Genomic DNA, 24,541 nt, shown 5'->3' on the forward strand with positions numbered 1-24,541 from the left:
TATTTCACTATTTCTTGGTCTAGTCCACTGCCTCAGATGAGATGACATTTGACCTCAAGGACTTTAGAACTTGTCCTTCCTCACAGCAGCTTAAAAGGCTCTTGGTAACCTTGGCGACTTTACTAGTAAAAGCTTCTGGTTTAGATGAAAAAGTAAAATCTGCTGTCTATTTGAAGGCGGCAGGAACAGACATTTACAGGCAGGATAAAAGCGGCTTGATCGATATCGATCAGGCGATATTTAAAAGGAGCGTATGTTAAAAACAAGTCACACGATTTCACAAAGAGCTCGCTTGTTTTTTTATTGTTCAGATTTAGCAGTCGGCTCATGAAGCTATCATTATGTCTTAATATACAACTCTTTTCATGCATGAGGCAATTCATTACACATGAAAGTATACAAACTAATTTCAATCAGGAAAAATAAATTGCAATATTCATTGTCTGTCAGTTACTTCTTTAAACCACAAGCAAGCACCTTGCATACATACAGCTGTACCCACTTCCTGTGAGAGTTAACCCACGGAAACCCACCCCTGAGCCCCGTTCATCATGAATAGTGTTCTGGGAAGGAACCTGTATTTAATATTACACTTCATCAAGTGTTAATGGTCTTCTTGTCCCTGTTCGAGCAGCTCCGGACCCGATAAAGGAACGTTGGTTTTCAAGTGAAATAAAAAATGTCTACAGCTATTCGAAAGTGTAATTTATTTTATTTTTTATTTTAATGCCGACAATAACACCACTCGGGATATCACATATAAATAAAGCTATTGTAAAGTTTCAGCTTTAGTTAGAGTCGCTGCTGCTGCGCGTCACACAAAGCTATTTACGCATAAAGTAGAAGCCGTGTTTTGGTACCGTAATCAAAGTATTTGTGCTCATGACTCCCTTGTTAAGAAGCGGAATCAAAGCCAAGCACTTAAACCAGGCGCGCCTTCCTTTTCAATGGACTGAAGCTGCCCGCAGCAAAGACATGCAGTCACAGCACGATAAGATAAGCTCGCTTTCCATCCCGCAGCATCGCGCCATGCCAGCGCTTTGTTTAACCATAGTTTTGTATTCAAATGTGGCAGAGACATAGAATGGTTTAAACTTGTATTCATCCTTACCCAAACCGTGGCCTGATTTGAAACATATGCAGAAAACAAATCTACTATTGTTTTGCCGGTAAAGCTTCTTCTCTCCTTTCTATTCAATGTCAAAATCAAAGATTACAGAGAGCTTTGGAGGTGATATTGCCATCCTTTGTTGAGACAATGGCCCGCTAAACCAATACTCGTGTTTTGTCTGCTGACAGCGTGTGCATTCCGTCATAATTAGAGTTTCAGCAGCGCTGTGACAGAGAGATACGTGTACGGGGAAGTTTCATCTTCTTCCCGTGGCTCAGTAATCAAGCTGCTAAAGTGCTGATCAGCAACTGTTTGCAAGACAGTTCCAAAAATGATGTAAAGGGGGGGGCTGCCTGTATCTCTGCAACAAAAAACAAGACACACACACACACAAAGAAACCAATGGCAAGGACATCCCTCTACGTGATGGAAGCTCCTTGCCCACTGCTGTCGCGTCATTGTAGCCCATTTCCTCTATCGGTCTGCAATTCTCGGTTAATTCTGCTTCAACCACAGCAACAGTTTTGCCGGTCTGATTTGTCCACAATAGGTAAGAACATTCGATTTGTTTCCTCATCTAAATAATACACAGTAATCTGGAGAACCCGGAGAACCCGGACAGAACCCACGCAGACACGGGTACAACACGCAAACTCTTCACAGAAAGTCGGGTTCGAACCTGTGACCTTCTTGCTGTGAGGCGACAGCTCGACGAGTGCGCCGCCATGCCACGCTAAGACAAACGTTTGGTGTAAAAAAGGAAAGAAAAGTCAGTTGTTGATGTTTCAGAGGATTCTTTTTACCTTTGACTATGAATGTGAACGAGAGGCTAAACGTTCTACTTGTTGTTCTCCGACCGTTGCGGCTCCTCGGCTGACTTGGTTCAGGTAAGTGTAGGTTGTGTGATGCGGTGGTATCAATAATGGAAGAAAAACAGCCCCCCCCCCCCCCCCCTCATCCCTTTGGCTGCAATGTGGGTCAGAAGAGTTTCTCGGTGGATGTGGGAGATTGATGAAGCGCACCAGGGAGCGCGTCGGAGCGCCTACCTCACATCGGTGCAACCCAAGCTGCTACCTTCGCACTTGTTCTGAGCTGCAGCACCAAGCACTCTTTAAATGACCTTCAGATGACCCTTATTTTTCAGGACCACCAAACCTCTTCTTCAAGCTCCTCCTTGAAAGGGCCTAGTTCACATACTCCTTTCTCTGATTTTCATTTCATAATCCTCTTGACCTCGGATAGAGTAAAATCAAACACACAGCAGAACACACGAATTTAGGTTTATTATGAGAGGACAAATTCCCTAATCTCATCTCTCTACATATGTGACGGAGTGTGGCGGGTGAAGATGCGCCTTGCAATCTTACATCACAATCAACAACAATCTAAAGAAAATTATATAAACAGAAAACTTGTTCACGTTTTCATGATTACAAAAATTGTTTAAAGGTTTAAAGTTTAATAGTTTAGGTTAAGATTAAGAATACAAATGATTTCTATGCAGATTTTTTTCTGCTTGCTTTTGACACTGTCAATATTTTACATATACATAGGTATACAATCACAAAATGCTGCCAAATGCCGAAAAATATTCTTAATTGTCATTTACCTTTTTAAATCATGATTCTTCCTCTTTAACCTTACTGGGCCCTGAATTTCTGCTCCGACTTTCATACTGAACCAGCTAGGTACTGAGATATGCCCCTAAATCTGCGGCTGTGCACCAGAACTATCCATCCTACTGAATCATGCATGGATGCACATGCAACCTATGGGCTAGCTGTTGAGACATTTTATTCATGACATACATTTTGGACTGTCCAACATTGCTGCTAGCATGTCTAGAAAATAATGATTTTCATTTTCGTTTTTTGTTTTACATATCTCGTCATACCTGCTTCATTATCTGTAGCACCACTCATTCATTAGAGGGAGAGGCTTGTGTACTGAGGGGTTTATTCCATTAAATGCTGTATCTAATCGCCCAAGCCGCTCCTGAATAGTGCGAAGCTCAGCTCCATGAACTACAACAGAAAGAAACACTTGGGTTTGGAATGCGCTTCACTGAAGAGCTTTTCTCCAGTTGGACAGCGGGTGTTGCTTTTTTCCCTGATAACCAATATCTATCCAAAGAGGTCATTGCAGAGAGGGGGTGGGGGGTTGGGGGGGGGGGGGGATCTCATGGTGCATTATCCACAGACACGGCATAAAAACAATTGTGGAAATGTACTGAGCACTTTGCAGGAGCATGACCAGCTGTTTCGTTGTATTAAAGGAGGAACGGGGATTCATGCTGCTTCCATAAATTTACTTCTTTGAACCCACTTCAATCATTTGTCATTCTGTCTTTCGTGTTATGCCAACCATGTGGATGGCATATGCTAACACTGTAACTGGGCTTCCTGGCTATAGGTGTGTGCAGAGACAAGTTCCTCTTGCTTATGTCTCTACGCTGCGTCTTTGATGTGAGCTGGTGGACACCAGTGGTAATGACTGAGGTTAGCGTGAGCATGGAAACCATTCAGACACGATAAGTATCCAACAGTAGCCACATGAAAGGCCCCTTTGTTTGGCTCCGCTACCTTACAGATGGCCAGCTTCCCTCATCCATTAAGTAGTAATGGTGCTCGGACGTCCCCCTGGGCCAGATGTGCTGGATCTGTGATGCTAAATGGAAACAAATCAACCAGGCTTTACTCTTTAATTGAACTCTGGAGTGTTTATTTTCTTGAGACTATCATAATAGACTTCAAAATTCCCTTAAAAACTCATCTGTGAGGGCCGATTAGCCCATTTAGCACCTCTAGACGCTATTTTCCACATGAGACGAGTCTTAAGTGCAGTTCTGCCGGTGGCAAGACTTCCGCACGGGACTGGCCATATCTTTAGTCACTTCTTATTTCTGCTCTGTGATCTTGCACTTAGGAGCACCCCTGTAAAAGCAGCCATCGCAGTGAGGTCGCCCTGACATCTTTATCATAATTGCCCTAAATACCCCCATTAGAGAAGCTAGCCAGTATCCTCAATAACACGAGTCATCCCTGGTAGCACTGGTGCATCTAATTGCTTGGGCCTTTTTTTGAAAGATTGCCTGACATCAGCACGGCTCCCTGTGGGCTGGCCCTCTTCATTCCCTGCCCAGCAAAGCATATCGTTATCACAGCCGGCAAAGAGACCCGGCCTCGACGCTCCCGGATAATTAACTGTCTGGCTTAACTGCATAATGGAATAAAGGAACATTGGTAGTATGGTAGTTATTCAAGCAGGTCTTGGAGAGGAGACGTATAAGACAATACTGGGGTCATCCATGCTTGCCATTTTTCAGTGGGATTGCTGATAATGTGGAAGGAAATCATATTGGAGGCAGAGGCTGGTTATGAAGGATTGGTTTCATATGATAATCAAGCCCATATGCTAATTACCAAGGAAGCTTGATGAATTCCTGCAGCCCAGCACTCGACTCAAGTGTTAGCGCTCAGCTGTCCCCAACGGCTCCCATTTCAAAGGCTCAAACCACTTCCATCACTCCGTCTCCTCTTTTCAACAACAGGCCTCATCACCATGCATCCATTTTTAAAAAATAAATACAAATAAAATGAAATTTGAAAAAACAACAACAACAACAACAGATAAACACGAAACAAAGAGCAACATCAGCAGCAGTAATGGCATTAGGGGAGGGATGTCTGCCATTGTTTGACGTTTATAAGTCAGGCTCTTAGAAAAATGCGTGATGCACACCCTTGTTGCTGTGTGCAGGCAAGTGTAATTAGAACACAGGAGGCATGTGTTTGTCTTTGTGTTGTTTTATGGTGGAGGTATCAAGGACAAGTGCATTAATGAGCACCTGGAGAGGAACAGCTTGTGTCTCCTGGTTAGTGTGACCGCGAGCGGGGCGCAGACTCCTTCACTGACTCAGATGACGTGACTGATGGTGGGGGAGGTTTCTGTCAGATCTAGGGCACTCCCAGGAGCTGCAGTTTGTCTCAGCTGACAGCAGCTCTCACCGAAGGGGCCCTCATCCCACACTTCAGCCGGAAAGGTGAGAGAAGAGCTCGTCCTTCCCATTCTACTAAAAGTCCCCCTTTTCAAAATTCTCACATTTTCTTTTTGAATGTGTCTCGTCTTTTTACACTCCCTGAAAGGATGACTTCCAAAGTAGCCGCTGTAAAATGTGTATTTGACAGGCGATATAAACAAACTTTTAAATCTTGGTTTCAATTATTTTTTCTGTGGTTCACATGAAACACAGATGAATAATGTCCAGGAAGTTCCCTATGTACACAAATTGACATCCAGTATTTGTCCTGTGCATGAAGTTATCTCCATTTTAAACAGTTTGGGCCGCCATGCTATAAAAAGTCATATTTTATCATCTTCATAAATTTCACATAGTAAGGGTGGAATAAATAACTTCTCAAATGCATTGAAATTGCCTGAATAGTAAAAGAACAAAGAGGTAGAGTCATATCCTAAGTTATACATAGATCAAACAGGATGCACATGGAAACGCAGATACGAGACAGCAGCTGGTTCTGGAGTCTGGCATTGTTTGAAAGAGTTCTAAGAAACCAAGTCCTAACTGTAAAAAAGGTCAGACATCATTCACATCATCCTCCATGCCACTGAACAATCAGAGCACAATATTTTATATCGCACAAAGTCAATTAACAAGCTACAGATGCCGAGCGCTGCATCCATTTCTCATTCAACCAAGATGTGTGACGCGCCATAAACGTTTCATCACTGCTCCAGAAACTGAGTTTTACCAAGAAATTATCTGGACTTTTTCATATCACACCATCTTGATCATCTGAATTCTGTTTAGATTATCAAAAGGTTTATTCCTAAAACGGTCTTGGTTTGTGCCTCCAGAGAGGCACTGAGCGTTGATAATCTAGTAGCAGCCTATAAGAACTTGGATACCAGTTGGTGGCGTGTTCCATGATGGGATGTCCAGGTTCTAGCCTGCCTGTGTCAGAACTGCTGGGTTTTTACAATGATTCTCGTGTTTGAAATATTCCGGACTGAATCTGCAATCACCGATCGAGATGCTCAGAAGGTCCACAGACCTTTTAAGGTTATCAATACAGTGATTCCCCCCTCCCCCCCTGGGCCCAAGGGGACGTCGGTGCTTGCGTTACAGCTGCCCATGTTTACCATCTTGCACCTCAGGCTCTTTCCACTGAGAGAAAGATGGTTAAGGTGCAACTCGGCAAATCCCACCAGGATGTGACATTTGTAATAAACAACCTAGGGGCATGGCTGTCACCCTTTCCCTTCTCACTCCCAGCACCTCCTCCTCAAGCCCCTTCAATAATGTTTGTAAGCAACCCCCCCCCCCCCCCAAAAAAAAAAGCATCCAATTTGTATCCTAATGAGTGCCCTATAAATTGAAGTGCATTCTTCCTTAAGTAACTCCATGGGTAACAACAGACCGAGCTGTTTCACTGCTTGCTCTCTTTCTTCTTCTATCTTCACATATGTGCACGCTCACTCTTCATTAATGTGACAGCACATGAGGGGAACGATAGAGTTATTCAGGGAATTATCTGCCTCATTGGTGCCATATCTCATCTCATGCTTTCCTGCCAAATGGCTGTGTTTCCATGGAGCCTGCTTGTGTTTACTGTGATGTGCCATGGCACAGCCCTTTCTGGTACAGAGGGACTTAGTGCGCAGCAGTTGAGGGTATTTCAGTCTCCGTTTGGACTTTTGGGGCTTACTTCTCCAGCGCTCCCCTCTCCTTCCACCTGCTACTCCTCGCTGTTCCTTCCTTCGCTCGGTGCCTGTGGCTGCGTCGTGGTGCTCCTGACCCTGTTCTCGGACAGACATGGCTAATTGAAAGGGAAGGCTGCTCTCTGCTGATCGGCTCTGACAGTGGTGTCTTGCCAGAGGTGGGTGTGTGCCGCCCCTCACTGGGAGTTTTCACAGCAGAATAACAACGCTGTCGCGGAAGACACAGACAATGCCACAATTACCTGGGCAGCTTGCCAAGGAAGCCAGATGAATTTTGCAGGCAGGCGAAAGAGGGGAAACCCACTTTGTGTGCTTTGTGACTTTAGGGAGAAGAGCTGTGCCCGCGTTTAGCGGAATCTAACAGGCAATTTCCCTTTTCATTCAGGGCTATGATGAATTGATCATGTTTGCTCCACAGAAGTACAGCCGGTTATTTTGAATTGCTGTTGAACGATTTAAAGGGGTGCATAGATAGCGCAGTGGCTTAGGCATGTGCCTAAGCCTCACCCCTCACATAATGGCGGTGGATTTGATTACTGTTCACAGACCTCTGCTACTCCTCAGTTTCTCTCCCACCTATTGTCGTACATCCTCAGCTGTCCTAGCCGTTAATGATGGAATTTTTCAACCCTAATTTAATAGTACAGTTCAATTAGAACCAAAGGTAAGGACAACAAATAGCATGTGAGCTGATTAACTAATGATGAAAGCGTGTGTATGCATGTCTGGTGCCATGAAGATGCTTTATGAAGCTGTAAGAAAATGTATTTTTCAGGTGAACTTTCCCTTTAACCCCCTCGTCCAGTAGATCATTTCATATGCTTCAACGTTTCCTTACACAGCACTTCTTTTAAACTTTGTTCTTATGTCTTATAACCCCTTGCTGTTGCTGGCCACTGTCCATACCAATGTGACTTGATGCACCAGGACAGGATGGGTCCCCTCAGCAGGGCCACAGTGGACAGCTGTGATTACTGCTGACAATAATATATGGTCCCCTCTGATTGAAAACACGAGGGCTGCGGATAGAAAGGCAAGGCGCAAAGGCACCACCTCAAGATAAAAAGCTGAGGCCGCAGCTGCTGTTAGAAGTAGGACGTCTGCCAAGCTCTGCGGGCCTTCTGCCCATCCAGACACAAGCTCACAGTTTCTTCCTTTTTCTTCCTTAATATTTAGTTTACAGTCTTCATCAACAATGTCTCTCATCATTTCTGTATTTGATAACACACACTCTTATAGTTGTTCTCTGCTTTCCACTTTATACCATATTAACTTAAATGTCTGACATAATACATTTTCTTCAGAACTGAAAAAGGAACAAATACTTATCCACCCTGGCTGATCAGGTGTCTCCGCAGTGAGCTTTTCGAGCCCTGAGATTACCAGGCTAATCCTAACAAAAGCAACGTGCAGCTGGTTTGAACGACTATCCGCACCATTGTTTATGTTGTCATTCCTGCTGGATGGCACTCACGAGGAGTAACCATTTTAGTGGATTTGCATTTACTATTTCATTAGCACATCCAGGGATGAAGAGCTCTTCCTCCAAAACAATGAGCGTTGCTGGGTATTATGTCCCATATTATGTCTCTGAAAGAGACCTTGAACTAAAGAGAAGAGGTAGCAAAGCGCTCGTGGATATGGAACTGAATTTACAGGATCCCTCGATTGAATTGAAAAAGACTGAAATGGAATCCGGCAGGATGAAAAGATTTGGTTAAAGACCAGGATTTTTCATTCATTCGCTGTGAACACTGGTTAAAGTAGAAAGATGACTGTATGCTAAATAGACATTTGAATCGATTTAATTCTAAAGCACTTTTTTTTTAAACCAGGGTTTGCACTAGTTGTACAACAGTCAGATAAATTAGATTATTTATCTATAAACTGCTTTTTTTTTTTACAACTATATAATTTGTGCATTTTTTCCAATTAGTCTGATCTAATGTTTCCATTTTCTCATCTAATCTACAGCCACTTTTCCAACTTGTGGGTCACGGGATTTGCTGGAGCATATCAACCAGCTTGCTATGGGCGAGAGCCGGGTTACACCCTGGACGTGTCGCCAGCACAGAGGCAGACAACCATTCCCACACACACTCATATCAATTCACCTAAATTGCATGTTTTCTGAGGATGGAGGAAACCGGAGAACCCGGAGAGAACCGAAGCGGACACGTGGAGAACATACAAACACCGCACAGACGGACCTGGTACCTTCTTGCTGTGAGGTGACAGCGCTAACCACTACGCTACCGCGCCGCCTTGCGTTGGCCGGGAATCGATGGTGGCTACTTATCCTCCGGGGGAAAAAACAAAGCATCTGATGCCTTACATGTGCATGAGGTACTACACAGTGAGCACCAAAACAATGCTAAAATGGGAGTGTAAGATTCATCTCTCAAACATCTAATCTATTATAGGCCAAGATGAAGATGCAGAAAGTGAAGCTAGCGCTGTATTTTATTTCAGAGAAAGCAGAGAGCATCAAACTTGCTATCGCTTTTTGTCTCTCATCTCTTTCTCCCCCCCCCCCCCCCCCCCCACACCGCCTCCTCCGCTCATATTCACATGTCTGCCACCTGCACCCGCCGAACACACACACACATCGATGACATACAAAGATTGCTTTGTGATGAATAAATTTGTATATTTTAGAACCTCTCCCTGTTTCACCAGCTATTCTCCAGAGGCCCTGCCTCCTTCTCTCCTGAGTTCCCCTCCAACCCGGTGGAGTCATTAGTCTGCTTGCTGTGTTGAACTCTTTAATCATCTTTGTGTTACAGAAAAAAGAGGACTATTCCTCAGTGATGCACAGCAGCACACTCATCCTGGCTGGGGCTTGCTTTGATGTGTACGGGCTGTTGTGTTGTGTTGTATGTGTGTGTGTGTGTGTGTGTGCGCGCTATAGGGTTGTTCAGGCAGTTTTTTCTATTTCTGTATGAAGATGAGGCGGGACAGTCTTCCTCCTGTTGCAGTAGAGCTGAAGCCATGAGTGCAGTCTCCGGTTTTCTTCCTGTGCCTGTGCCGCCTGGGTCGTGTTCAATCTATCTCCAGAATGGTGAACCTCCTTTACTGTATTCTGAAGCTTCCAATCATAAATCATGTTTAAACTTTTCTTAAATATAATGAATAAATAAATAAATCGACACAAGCCTTTGTTCCTGTAAATTAAATACACACACACACACACACACTATACATGCTGCAGCAGTCTTCCGCAGGGATGCAGGCCGGCGCCTGCGGCTTTGGTATCAGGTTGCAGCTCCGTCAGACACAACGGTGAGGAGTTGCCCGGCGACTTGGCCTGAGATGGCAGAACAATGTAGCCGCAGTGCAGATGGAGCAGCAGAGGGCACGAGGAGCCGATCTGTCAGCCTGGCAGAGCCGCTTGGGCCACTGAAGCCCCAGACCCGCTCCTCGTGCATACAATGGAGAGCAGGGAGGTCAAGAGCGTGAGGAAATGGAGGGGAATTCCCAGCATGCTATAATAAAATGGAGTCCTCTATTTTGGTGACTGAACCAATGGAACACAGATCAGACCACACCCACAATACATCACAAGGTTCTGTGACTACAGTGAAGCGATTTTTCACTCCGTCCATGTGCAGCTGGGGATAATTCATTCGTTGGGCGCTTCACGCTTTTGTTGCTTTTTGTTTGTTTGTTTTAAAGTAACTCCTCTGAGAGCTGAACTTGAGGCCGGTGAGGTTATTACTATGTGTCCTTCGTGTTTATCAGCAAATGCTTCTGTCCATTCTGGTTTCAAAAGATATTGTGAGTGGAAACAAAATCTTCTTTTTTCTTTTGCATAATTTATTTAAAGCGGATAAATATATAAAGGAGGATCTCAGTATGTGGGAAAGGTTCAATTGAATCACATCAAGCCATGGCATCCAATAAAGTGTGTCTAATCTCTAACACCAGCCCCACCATCTCCTACAGAACGAGCCACATGACTTTGGAGTAATTCCACCGTGAGTTTATACAGCGTCGCCATGATGACTCCACTATGCTCAATCAGTTTAGGGCGACTGCGTTTAGACGGGGCTGCGTGCAAACCAGGGTCCTGAAGCCTGCTGTCCTCAGAGTGGCGAATGTGGGGGTCTAGTGAAAGCCAGATTTTGTTAAAGCTCTTAATAAGGCACAGTGTGATATTTAAGCCTGCAGGCGGCAAATCTCTGTATGCAAACACTTCATCAACTCATACGATATAGGCAATCTGTGTGTGGAATAGCACATGGCCCAACATCTCTGTTGACCCTATTTGGCCTCTCTGATATTTAAATTTATAGCTCAATTTGATATAGTGCTCCAAATATTTACTTTGGCATAAATTAACTCTGCTATGATAAACAAACCACAATGGTGTACTGAATGTACTTCATGTTAAAAACGGCATGCAATTATATCCTTCAAATACCTGGACCTCCACTCTGAAAGCCCGCTTTGTGGACTCGAGGTCTATTTTTGACAGATCGTTATTCCCCTTCCTGACCACCTTGGGCTACATTCAGAAATGAACTGTTTGTGAGATGCCTTTGGCAAATGGCAGTTTTTTAGCCTATATTTCATTGTGAAAAATATGCATGTATGTTGATGTGAGCATTTCACATTTTCCTGGAGCAGAGACGACAGCACAGTGCAGGCAGACAGAAAGCGCCAGCCTCCTGCAGATCTACAGGTTGAAGCGGTATACCTGAGTGGTACTTTCCTTTCCTTTGATTATTTGTTTTATTCAGAGATAAATACTTGGATTTGTGGAGTTATCTTATATGTCATGTAGATACATCAGCAACAGCGAGTGTGATATTTTACATACAGACAAGCAAGCATTTATCAAGCACGCTGATCCCGCTCTCTGCTCAGAGAGCAAGGAGCTCCTTAACCTCCTTGTCTCTATAAATTTCGATTCTTCTTCGATTCAGCATCTCACTGCAAGCAGCTGTGGGTCACAGCTCATCCATCAACCCCTATGCTGTCACGCTGCCTTGCTCCGTTTATCCCTTCATGTATATTTGCTGCTGTTACCACCTCCGCTGCCAGCTCAGACGTGGATGAACAAAGGCCCTTCTCTAACATGCCGTTTGTTTGTTTACACAGAACAAAACAACAACGATGCAAGAAGGCGGCATTCTGCGAGCAGTAGAAGATGTTACAGATGTTATAGCAGAGCTATAGTCCAGTTCGACATTTAAGATATGCGTAAAAGCAGCGCTGTCTAAGAAAAGGAAGAGCATGGCAATGACTATCATTTTACCTTCCCTGTTAGAGAGCGATGATTTCCTCCTCTGCTCGGAGGGGAAGGAGCTCCGGAACACGCAGCTCTCCAAATGGATGACATTTTAGTGATTGTCTACCTCTGAGACAGATGCTAACTGTAATAGGATATTTTTTACGGCTTGTATTTCCACCGTGATGTCCTACCAACCACTTTTAACATTTCAAATATTCTAATAGTATAGAAAGAGGCCGCTCCCTGAACTTCTGGGTAAGTAGCGGTCACTCATGTGCCTTGAATGGGAGTCTGTGGAGATCAAGCTCCAAAAGGGAACATTTATGAGGAAAGTTTTTTTTTTTGCAGCTTCCATTATAGAAAAATACATGAAAGTGGATGTAAGATTACTCACCAGGAGCCACTTTAACAGTCTGAGACAGACCATTAACAGTCAGTAGCATATCTCTGCTAATGCACAAGCCAAATGCCGAATCAAAAACAAAGTTCCTCCTGGTCCTCCTTTAGACATTCATTCAAATTCATAAAAAAAAAATGCCTGTAGACTCCAGCAATTCGAGGACGGATGTCTGGTCATTAATGTGTAACTGACCAATCAGCATTCATTAGAAGAATGCTCGAGGCTTTTGGCAAAAAACAATTAACTTGTAAGTGAAGCAAAATGACAAAAGTATGATTTTAGTTTAAATTCTGATGAAATTCTGCACAAATGATTTTTTTCTTCTTCTTTTTTTTAGGAATTTATAAGTAGATGAAAATATTTACTTAAGTTCCTTCTCACCTGTAGTCCGCCGGGGAAGCCTCCAGCTACACCCGCAAGGCGGATGAAGTGGCTCGACTGAGGTTGTTTCGTCTACAAGAAAATGGATGAATGGATGGCTTGACTCCAATCAATCAATAAATCAATCATTTAGGACCGCCACTTGAGTGGCCGCTCAGTGCACTGCAGCTGCAGTACAGTAATGTAATGTTGCTACCTCTGCTGCTACCTCACAGAGGCCAAACAACACAGAACCCCTTCATGCCAGCTGGGCCCCATAGATGTACGCCAGTCCTTGAACTCATGACACAAAATAATGCCTTTGTAATGTTGAAAGAGAATGGGAGGTACAGTAAAGGGGCATCGGTTAAAATGTCCTTTTCATCGGTACTGTTCTGCAATCAGAACCCTTCCCGTGCCCGGATTGTTACCGTGCAGCGTGCAAGTGTTTATCCGCTGCCTCTATTTTCTCCTCTCTGTCTTATTGCTACAGTATTGTCCTATTATTCCGAGAATGACCATGAAAAACCTATATAAAGGACAAGGGAGGGCTCTGAAGTGTTTGGACAGGATTTTGACGTCAAGGCGGATTGTGAAAAAAATAAATATATATACCTGTTTCACAAATGCAACTTTATTTTCAAGGATACTGTTAGCAAACAATAGGCTTTGTGTGTTCATAAATCGGTTTAAAAAGGAAACATCAAATCGGTCTCAAAGGAGACTACTGATGAGATTCATTAACTCAGATTCAAGCTCAGAATGGGAGTGTGCACGTGCTTGTGTGTGTGTGTGTGCCTGTGCACAATCAGTGGAAAGTGGGGCATCAGTGGTCAGCTGTATTTGGATTATAAGTCAACATGTTTTTAACTGTGCTACTTGCTGATTCAGCTGTTACTTCATATGGATAGTGAATGATTTTAATCCTGTATATCTAGGTAACCTTTTCTGAAGGTAGAAAAGGACAACCAAAATAATACAGATATTGTAGTCAGGCAGTTTCTGGACAAAAATACATAAATATTACCGCTAACCTTTCAGTTTTATCGAAGCTTGTGTGTGTCGATGACAATTAGTCATGTTTTAGCGCTACAAATCTTTCTCTGTGTCAATGCATGTATATATATATATATATACCGTGAATATATATATATATCCTCCTGTTTCAGATGGGTTCCAGTAGTTTCTCTTACTTCTGGACAGTTTTTCTGAAGTGAGCTTTTCTCCGGATAGTGACAGTTTGCAGCACCGGAGTGAGAGGAGGAGAAGACAAAGCATTCTGTACTCCCGGGCTGTGTGTGATTAATGACGAAGGTGTATGTTGCAGTGGGCAACCTCAGAGCAGCTACAGATCAGTCTTCCTGTAAGACAAATCTGACACTTACCAACCCACCGCCCCACCTGCTACACCCTCAGCACCATCAAACCCTCAGCTCCTCAAACAAATGCATGCAGCTCGACATCACACTCATAAATCATCCCAAACAAAGCACGTTTAATCTGTGACGTGCAGGCCTGACACGCAAATGTATTACCTGTTGTAGGAAAACTATGTGTCCCCCACTGAGTCAAGCCTCTATTTACCTTTGAGAAACAAGTAAAATACTGGAAAGACAAAGTCCTTCCAAAGAACGCTGATGATGGCCGTGCCTTTCAGGCTGAATTCAGGAGACAAAGCACTGCTCAACCATCCCACTGCCTTTTCATGGCGGCTGACATGCTTGCTCAACTTTCTCGACTGCTCTTGCCAAAAAGATTTAGGGATTTTTCTCAAGCACATTTGTAAAACATGAATACCAAATTATCCCTTGTGGATTAGAGTTGGATAGCTTCTCTATGCCGGTATGAGTCATGATGCTTAGTGAGAACTGGGCACCTGCTACGTACAATTGTGCAATCTTTTTTTTTTTAATCATCTATGCAGTAATAGATAATTGTAAAGGAATATGCATGTAATATTGTGCTACGTTCAAAGGCTGAAGTGTGGCAGAAATTCAGAAATTGTGAGAGTCAACCCAAGTACGAGGAAGATGTTCCAGTATGTCTACTTGTGTTTCAGGGCTCATTAGCATGTGACCAATCAATTAGAAAAATCTAATATGTAAAAACAAATTAGCATTTGGACCAGCATGGAGAACACGATGTCTTCAAAATGCTGCCTACAGGTAAATAGCACCAATATACTCAGATATATTTAGGTTTTATGCTATGCAGTCTGACAAACTGAATTACAGTAGCATTAGTATGATGTAGAATCACGGTTTAAATGCCAAGAAGAACTGGCTGAAAGACAAAAATGAGAGCGTTCGCTCCCACACATCGCCTTTGGCACGCTCCCTGGATCTACGCTCTAAATGGAGCGATGGCACCTGCTGATTGGCTTTGGCGATGTCCGGAATGCACACGTGCAGGACGCACAAAATACGGTTTTTGCTTCTGATCCAAACATCAAGTTGGACACTCTGTGAATAATAGCCAACCGTGTAATGCAAAAAGTACAAAACAATAAAGTTCTATCCTTAAAAGTTGGAAAACACACCATGGCACTTTTTTTCCTCCATCTTTTAAAATAAACATAATCACATGAATTTCAATTAGCTCTTATCTAGGATAAATTAAAAAAAATTGTGTAAATGTCTTCTTAGATTTAGAAAATATAAAATTAAAAAATATATACTTCGGTAATGAAATGCAGAAATTAATGACATTGTGAATTATTTGAGTCATTCCATGTGATTTATTAAATAATACTTTAAATTAGAGGCAAAATGAATAATGGTAAGAGCAGTTCCATGCCTGACCTTGTTCAATTCTTAATGAACTCTCTACGCTGGAGACTACATGTTATAAATGGAGCTACAGATTCATGTGAACATTAGACATAATAAAGGAGCTTGTTTTTTCACTGGGGAAATCATAGTGGATGGAGGGCTTTAACACAAAAATGTGGACTTAATCAATTAACACATTATAAATGCGCTTTTAAGATTTGGTATTTTTGTTCTTCATGCTTAATTCTTCGTTTCGAAAAAGCAATATCTAGAACTCACACATAGTTTGTAATCGGTAACTTTATATATTGTAATCTCTAAAGTCACTGAAATCCCAGTTAGGTATTTGTTGGCAGCGGTTCTCCGATGACTGAATGTGTAGGGTGCAGGGAGTGTGGGGGGGGGGGGGGGGGGGGGCAGTGATTTGTTGTTGAGGGCTTGTCAGACAGACTTTTTTAATGAGCTTCAGATAATTAAATGTTATTTCTGAGCTCTGTGGTCAGATTGCCGTCTCAGAAAAGTGTGCGACTCTGTGATCTATTTGTGCTTTTCTCATTTACAAAATAAACATCTATTTCTTTCGCTGCTATCATAGTGTAAATTAAACTCGTCTTATATCGCCTAATGAAGCTTGCTGAATGACATGCGTGTTGTTATCTGTCTTTTTTTTTAATTGGAGGGAAAGAGTGTCTGAGTCTATTTGTGGTCTGGTGCAATGCTGGAAATGCCAGCTGTCGTGCATCAAAGCCCCACTGGAGCAAACACTTATCCGGCAGGTCCCTGCAACTTGTTGAGATACATCACTATTACTAAGCCACACAAAACTTGTTCCCCTTGAAATGAAACCTGCATATGTCCGTGTGCTAAAAATAACTGTATTAAAATGTTTGTGGTTCTACAATGGGAATCTGACACTAAAATGTATTTTACTATCATGTACACTACAATAAAAAAATCTTTCAATTTTTTTTAAAGCAATTTCTTTCAAACTTTTCATCTTGTTGTCGAAAAATTATTTTGCATTTCTTCTAGCAGTATATGAACGGCAATAAAAATAAATCCACACCTTATGACTGACAGCTGTGGCTGGTCCGTCGAGCCCTGAGCCAAGCCCCATCACATCATGCATGCCCAACACGTCCATATCCATGGGATCCCACCCTCCAAACCTCTGAACCCCTCGCTCTTTGCCGACAGAGACCCAGGAGGGACAGGTTGCGAAGACGGGCCTCTAACGGCTCGGGAGGGAACCATCTGAAGCCAGCTGGTCTGGCTTTGAGTTAAAAGAACGGGCAGGGTGAAAGAAGAGCTGCAGCAAGAAGAGGAGGATTTGCAAGCAGAATGAATATAAGAGGTAAAGAAAGTCAAGATTTGTAGAGCAAAAGTGGAACAACACGTTCTGTGAAGGTGCAGCAACGACAAACAGGTGAGACATGGGTGTCAGGAAAGTTCTTCCCTTCTTGAACATGAAACAATATTGATTTCATTTGCTAACATCATGTGCTGCCACCTTTGGGAGGATGGGAGGGTACGTGTCGACACAAGCGTCCTGCTAAATGAGAGGCTGGGAGTCATTTGGAGCTACGCTGTTGTCAGTTAGCATCAGCCTGAACTCGCGATGAACTACGACACGGCAGAGACTTCACTGATTAAATACGCTGAGAGAACACAGCTGCAGACTGTTTCTGACTTTTGTTACTGTCGAGGGAAGAAGAAAATAACATCCATGTGTAAGGTGATAAAAAAAGAAAAGAAAACTACAGTCAAAGTTTGTCACTTGTTTCCTGCTACAATGAAAAGCATGTTTGGCTGATGACTGCTGATTTATTTTAAAACAACTTAATCCACGCAGGTATCACAGAGAGCAGATTATTTTACAATTGTAAAATATGTGATCAGCAGGTGGGACAGAAACATTGAACAATTGGGTACCGCAAAATGAAGAACGGTGTCTTTCAGATTCCTTTTCAAACCAGCCACGTGGGATTTCTCGCACGCATCGCCATACGTGGCGCTAAAGCAGGTCCTCATCTGACCTTAATGATTCCATATGCTAAGAGCAAAGAGTGTGATGACGCAATCATTCAATGCAAACACTAATTGCAGTAGGTTGTTGTAAGCTATGACACAAAAACGTGTAATGTAACTGTAGCGCAATACACTTGGGAGTAGACTCCGCTCGACAAAAATACAAATGAGCTGCGAGCAGGCATGCGTTCTGGAAATCTTCTTCCTTGATGAGGACATAAAGTTTGCATGAATAAATCAAGACAGGATTAGAATAAGAAGTGTGAAGAACCAGATGTGTTTTATTATTCATCCACGTTAAATGATCGGGACAAAGCACAGGTTCTGTTTACCTGAGACGCTAGATTACTTTTACTGCTAGTTCTAGAGACAATATATTAATAAAGTACAGGAACATTTCAAATGGCACCAGAACTAATCACTGTGAGCTAAATGCTATATGGTCATAAGGAAACATGTGCAGCCATTTAAAAGTAAAACGAGATGCGTCTCCTCGGAGATAATGGGAAGCCAATTGTGTGAAACATTCGCGCAGTTCCCGAAACTCCGCAGAGACCCACGAGGGAAGCGGATTGATAAAACCAACACTAATACGCGCGTTGTTTGCCAACGACGCATCCATCCATGCACGCCACCGCAACTCCTCTGCTGCTGCTGCGCGTACACGTGACACGCTCAGACGCGAGTCGAACAGCTCCCGCCTTCCTGCTCCAATTGGTTTGTCAACAGACGCTGCGGATTTTCATTGGCTGCGCGGAGTGCGCTTTAATCCAGGTTCCTTTCCGCTGTCGTTTTAGCGATATGACGTCACATGTAGTTACTTTGTAATGGGACTGGCTCGAGTAATACAGTAGTCCCTGATTACAGTCAATAAACCAGATTATTATTATTATTATTTACTTTGTCTAATACTGAGACGTCGGCGTGAGAGAGAGAGAGAGAGAAGGAGCGACAGCGCGTCATAGGAGGGGCGGAGTCTCTCACTGACAAGAGGGAGCCTGGCTTTTCATGAGTTTGTCAGCCCCCCCCACCCCCCCTAAAATAGCAGGCAACGTGTAAATGTGAACTGAAATTACGTTTATCCACCGGAGCCACCGACATAGCGCGTCCGGACTCAGCGGCCGACCCGGGGAGGAAAGGTGAGTAACGGAAATAGAAACACACGCCGGAGCGACAGTGAGTGAGAAAAGCGCGAGAGGGAGACGCAGAGTGGGAGACGCGGAGAGGGAGACGCGGAGAGGGAGACGCGGAGTGGGAGACGCGGAGAGGGAGACGCGGAGAGGGAGACGCGGAGTGGGAGACGCGGAGAGGGAGACGCGGAGAGGGAGACGCGGAGAGGGAGACGCAGAGTGGGAGACGCGGAGTGGGTCTGGGAGACGGAGGCACGAACTGTTACCGTTTTTATCTTCTCTGGGGTGCGTGAATAATATCTCAGTTTGGCACCAGGTCATTTTAAATGTTCAAATAGGAAGTCGGAAGATCAAAAGAAAACAATGTCGCGAAGAGCGCAGTGAGGCGCGCCTCTGATATCAGAGGAGCGCGAAACTTTTACGCAAACCCGCCGGTAATCGGCTCCAGCCTCGGTCCGTCTAAAATGGTGCATTTATTTTGTTTTTTTTAATTATCCTGAATGTTGTTAAACTTTAATTTGTTAAGACATGCGCGAAGAAATAAAAATTAATCGTGATTCTAGATCACGATTTATGTCTGACGCAGGGAGGGATCGAAATTGAGGTCTGACAACGACTTTATAACAAATGAATCACTCCTCAGCTTGCTTGAATTAAAATAGAGCCTCGGTGGATTATTTTCCTCTGTCGTTGTGGTTGCAGGTCAGCGCGTTCAGGACTTGACCCTCATGCCCGTTTCAAGTGTGTGTGTGTGTGTGTGTGTGTGTGGGGGGGGGGGGGGGGATCAGGTCTAAGGAGATGTTATTTTTGGCTGTTTATTGTGATACACGCTCAAGGATCTGGGTACTTAAATTTGAGAAGTATTGCAAAACATAAACCAATCAGCATCTGATCTGGCTTCACCCCCCCCCCCCCACTGATTCTCCTTTTACTTTCTTGAGTCAAACTGACTTGGCAGGACTTCAGCTGGTCCAACATGCAGCAGCTTGACCCTTAACCAGGACTAATCACATGTTCGCTTATTTACTCCCATTTTCTCGAGGTATTCCAGAACTTCAGGGACCAAACTCAAGACAGCTAAACTTTGGAACAACTTCCCTCCGCACATTCGATCAGCAGAGTCTGTCCACTTTTAAAACACATTTAAAGTACACGTTTTACAATGTATTTTATTGTTTACTGTGTAGGTTTTATGTGTTTAAAATGCGCAGTGTTTGTCTTTGACTATGCGAAGGTGCAATTTGCTCGTTTTGTGATTGTTGCTGTTGTTCTTGTTCGTGTTCTCAGTTTTAAGAACGTTTCCTAATCATTTTTAACATTCATACATTCTAAGTAAAAGAAAAAAATCAATTTGTATAGTATCAGAAGTAATTTGCAGGAGTTAAGATGAAATAATTTCATATGATGTATCTTGGAGGTAATTATTGTCGTGATGGGATGCGACTCGGGTGCAGTAAATTTCAGATAAGCTCGGCTGAGCTGTACTTATATCCTCTTTGGTGGATCTTTGATTTGTCGTCACTCTGCTGACCTTAAACTCTCGCCAGAGTTGAAGGTAAGCGGCTCTTTTCAGACGTTTGCCTACAGATCGGCGTCTTGCGACGGCGGCTCTGCAGCTTTTTAAAGCTGTGCATCATTTATGTGCTGCAGCTGTTCTGCCGTTTGTTATCGGGTCACGCAATGACACATTTTTATTATTGAAGCACGGTTATTCTTTAGCAACGTCGGCTTTTGCAGCGCTACTAACGCTCACTGGTGCTTTTCACTGTTCTGAGGGCTTGTGCATTAACCAAGCAGCGTCCAATCTGCAGTCGTTAGCTCCTGTGCTGCCCCAGGCCTCGCCAGTAATGGGCCTGGTTGCTCATGAGCCACATCACGTGAGCTCTTATGTCTCATATGTGGATGAAGGGCTTCTTCCAGTCCCATCAAAATGAATATTAGTCAAAGGAACGATCACGATGTCCGTGAAGGCCCGGACTAAGCCATCGTGAAGGTCTTTTTCATGCATGTGGTTGAACGTCCTTCCTGCCTTTGCCATTAAGCAAACACACGTTCTGACGTTTTTAAATTCCACCCAGAACCATTCAATGAAATATGATGATGACACAGTTAATGTAAGCAATATGGCTGCTGTGTCACGATGACTACCGCTGTTTATTAAATGTCACAGCCTTGTTGCGTGTGATATATGTGTGCGTCCCTCCGTGCTTCTGTAAATGCAAGTGTCTGTAAGCGCAACATCTCAGTGGAAAAGTGCAGATGAGGTGGTGACGTGTGAGGAACGGGCAGCTGCAGCGTCTTTCTCTGCACTCCTCGTCCCACTTCAATCTCAGTGTCTCAGCGTCTCCTTCGAGGAGAAATGCGGAGTGTGTGGGCGAGTCAGATCTGCAATTAACGCTGGTTGTCAGAGAGAGAATGCTGGCGTTTACACCATGCCTCTGAATCACCGCGTGAAAGTCTTTCTCTTCCACTCTCCTCCTCCCAGGACATTTTTCCAAGGAGGACAATAACAGCGGAGCGCTGAAAGCCAAGGATGTATTGAAAGACAAATAGGAGCTAGGGACGGAACATTCTTGGTACAATCGAGAGGACAGTGTTTCTTTGATTGGTAAGCCAAGATGTTCTTTTGTACAACAAATAAGCAGTAGATATTTGGATTATTCGACATTTTATTTGTCGTAATTCTGAATCTGCTTTTTTTATGATTTGTTTGCTTAAAATAAAATAAAAATAAAATAGTTTCTTAGTAAATTGGGCTGTAAATCAACTTTTTCATCGGCATGCTCGCTTGTCGCTGCCACCCGGACACCGTCTGACTTTCCCGCTTGGACTAACAAAGGCATCTCAGCAACATGAGTCATTGTTTATCGGAGTTTTATCATCAATATGGAGATTCCAGCATTTTGCTGTGAGACCTGGCGGCTGGATGCAGAATTTTGACCCGAGCAGTTAATGTTTTTGACCACGGCGAAGGTTTAGATGTAGACTGTCCTCTCTTGACTGAAGAGTTAAGATCTCTTAGATGATTTAATGAGAATTTTTAAATCTTTTTTTTTTTCATAGTTTGAATAAATGAAAATAGGTCATGGTGGTGCCGTTGATTAGCCTTGCTACGGTCCTGGGCGCCGCTCACGGCCCACGTGTGCTGCTTGCGTCAGACAGGATGTTTATTCTCTGTGATCGTGACGTACCGACAGTCCTTTCATATAAACATTAGAATCACTCATTGATCCATGTCATCAAGCTACTGTGGAATGCCTCCAGTTCAGTGTGTGTGTTTTTAAAGTTAACTTATATTATTAACAGGTAATAGTGGCTATAATAACGTACATCTGGTGAATAATAAAGTCTGGTGAGAATCTCCGGTATTGTTTGGGCTCTCTAACAGCCTCATGGAAGCTCAGAGGGTGAATGTATTACTCGCTGAGCCTCTGTTTGTACAGCGAGACAGCTTGCGGTGACCTTTCAACCGTCCTGCCCTTGACTGAGACCTCTGGCGGTAAGCCACCTCATGCACATGTTGCTGCCGAGCGGGGCTTAGCGCCGCTCTGGCTCTTCCTGTCTTCTGCGCTCTTCAGAACGAGAACCAAACGGCGGTCTCCTCACCTTTTCAACTTGGGCCACACAGGAGAATCAGCAGGGGGGATCCGCGAGCAGAAACGCGCTCTAAATCTGCGGTTAATCTGCTTTTCAGCACTATGATCCCAGTCTCTCTCGCTCTCTCTCTCTCTCTCTCTGTGTGTGTGTTGCTGAATGCAAACACAAGTCGTTGTTGAACAGCTGTTGTAGTTACAGTCCTACCATAAAATAGCATCATGTGTGTGCGCTTTTCTTTTATCTTTCAGTTTGTTCGTCTGTTCTGGACGCAGGTCGTATTCCAGATCTTGTGATCCAGAATCGAACACAGAAAGTTTAATACTGCTGAAACTGGAGCTGAAATGCAGATTGAATTAGTTGTTACATATTTTTTTTTTTACATGTGCCCGAGCTGGATCCTGAAGGAAATGACGATGATTGAATTATTGCTTTTCTTGAATACCAATCAAACCAAGTGAAACACCAATGAGATCCATCATTGTAGGGGAAATTGTTCATTGCCAAAGAGTCAAACTATCGTGGGACTGTTGCTGAGTTTTGCACTCTCTCTCTCCCTCTCTCTCTCTCTCTCTGTGTGAGTGTGTGTTTACTTGCTTCCATATTTTCCACATTTCCAATTATTGTGTTTTAGTATCACGCTTAAAGGCACACGTAATGATATTTTTACGCGCCATTCAATTTTGTAATGAGCAAAGACACGAGTTCATGCACATCATGTGGTCTGGAAGGGTAGATTGTGGACGCATGTGGTAGAGGAAAGGTGGTGACTTGGAGAAGTCACCTCATTTAACACGCCTCCTCCTTTTCTCTGTAGAGAAACCGCAGTGTCGTTACAAAAGTGAGTGGGACGGCACAACCCAGATGTTTACATCCTGTGGTTTGTTAGTGATGTTTATTTGTATTCTTTTCAGTTTACATGAAATAAACATTTAAATGTCCAGTATACCGGTGATGCTGCTACACGGTTCAGCTGTAATTATATTACGTTAAATCATCTATGGATACTTTCAGGCTTTTTAAACTGATAGTTAAAAAGAAAGTTAAGAGAAATCTCTGACTCCGAGAAAGACGTTGCCTCCGTGTTATGTTTTAGCTGAATTTTAATGAGACCCTGAAAGAAAAAGAAAAAGTAAATCAAAGGAATATATTACAATCTAATTTCCTACATCAAAAGATCTTCAGTGATTGCTAATATGCCCCACTGTATTGAATTCCTGATGTTCTTCTGTAGATGTTAAAACCGCATCTCTGCTTCGTCTGGAGTCGGCAGAGAAGAAGCATCCGGTAGTAACAAAAAAACAAACAAACAATTGAATCGTGTGCACTTCAAAGATCGGTAACCTTACTGCAATGATGCTGTTAGCTTTATTTTTACTGAGCAGTAAAAGTTTAATGTCGCCTCCCGTCGCGCCACGTCAGCAGACCACGGAGGAGTGTTTATCGGTGGCTGGTGTGGGGAACGCCGCCGTGAGGCCGCTCAGCGAAGGAGCGCCAGGACCTGCTGCTGGAAGGAAGAGTTGGCCCTCCTGCAGCTGGACCGGCCCCCGTGGAAGCAGCCCCGGCCTGTGATCTCGTTGTTTGTCTGTGGAGCCCCCTTGAACCAGGGACAGCTGGGGAGGATATGATTCCTCCCATTATTCTGCAGCACATTTGAACTGGGAAGGGAAGTGACCCTGTCCCCTCTGATCCATGGAAGCTGCTCCCCAGCACCGTGCGGGCCTCTTATTTAGTAGGGTCAAAACTGCAAAGGCTTTTTGCATGCTCTTTTTTTATCGAGCACGCGGTTTTACAAACTATTCTACGCTAGACTGAGCTACAGCAAGACATTGATATCACCTCTAGGTGTAAAGCAGCATCATAGTCTCATGCAGTTAACAGGATTTGAAAAGCTTTGCACAGGGGATTCTTATCAAATAAAATAAAAAAATGAATTCACTTAAAGGCAGTATTTGAAAATCAAAGCCGCTCAGAGAGAGAGGCTTGTCTTTTCGCCTTCGGTCTCGAGCTCCCAGTCGTCTATACTGTAACTGTGATTGTGAGCGAGGTGTTGAGTCTGCCCGCTGTTTGTGCGTCTGCTCGCCCGTCCTCTCCCTTTCTCTCTGCCCGCTTCCCATCTGTGCGCTGCAGATCTAGTCGAAAACGGTGTCGTGTTTCCACCAGTGGGCTGTT

General features: G+C 43.7%; 1 protein-coding gene across 1 annotated transcript in view; it reads left to right on the forward strand.

Annotated features, from left to right (window-relative positions):
• The first annotated feature begins 16,817 nt into the window (after nt 1–16,817).
• mef2aa (myocyte enhancer factor 2aa) overlaps nt 16,818–24,541 on the forward strand; it is a 50,373-nt gene continuing 42,649 nt past the window's right edge. The window contains exon 1 of the mRNA XM_068739787.1: nt 16,818–17,043. The gene's annotated coding sequence lies outside the window, so the exon portion shown is untranslated. The remainder of the gene's footprint in view (nt 17,044–24,541) is intronic.

Source organism: Brachionichthys hirsutus, chromosome 5, assembly GCF_040956055.1.
Source record: "Brachionichthys hirsutus isolate HB-005 chromosome 5, CSIRO-AGI_Bhir_v1, whole genome shotgun sequence".
In the NCBI taxonomy this organism is placed as follows: domain Eukaryota; kingdom Metazoa; phylum Chordata; class Actinopteri; order Lophiiformes; family Brachionichthyidae; genus Brachionichthys; species Brachionichthys hirsutus.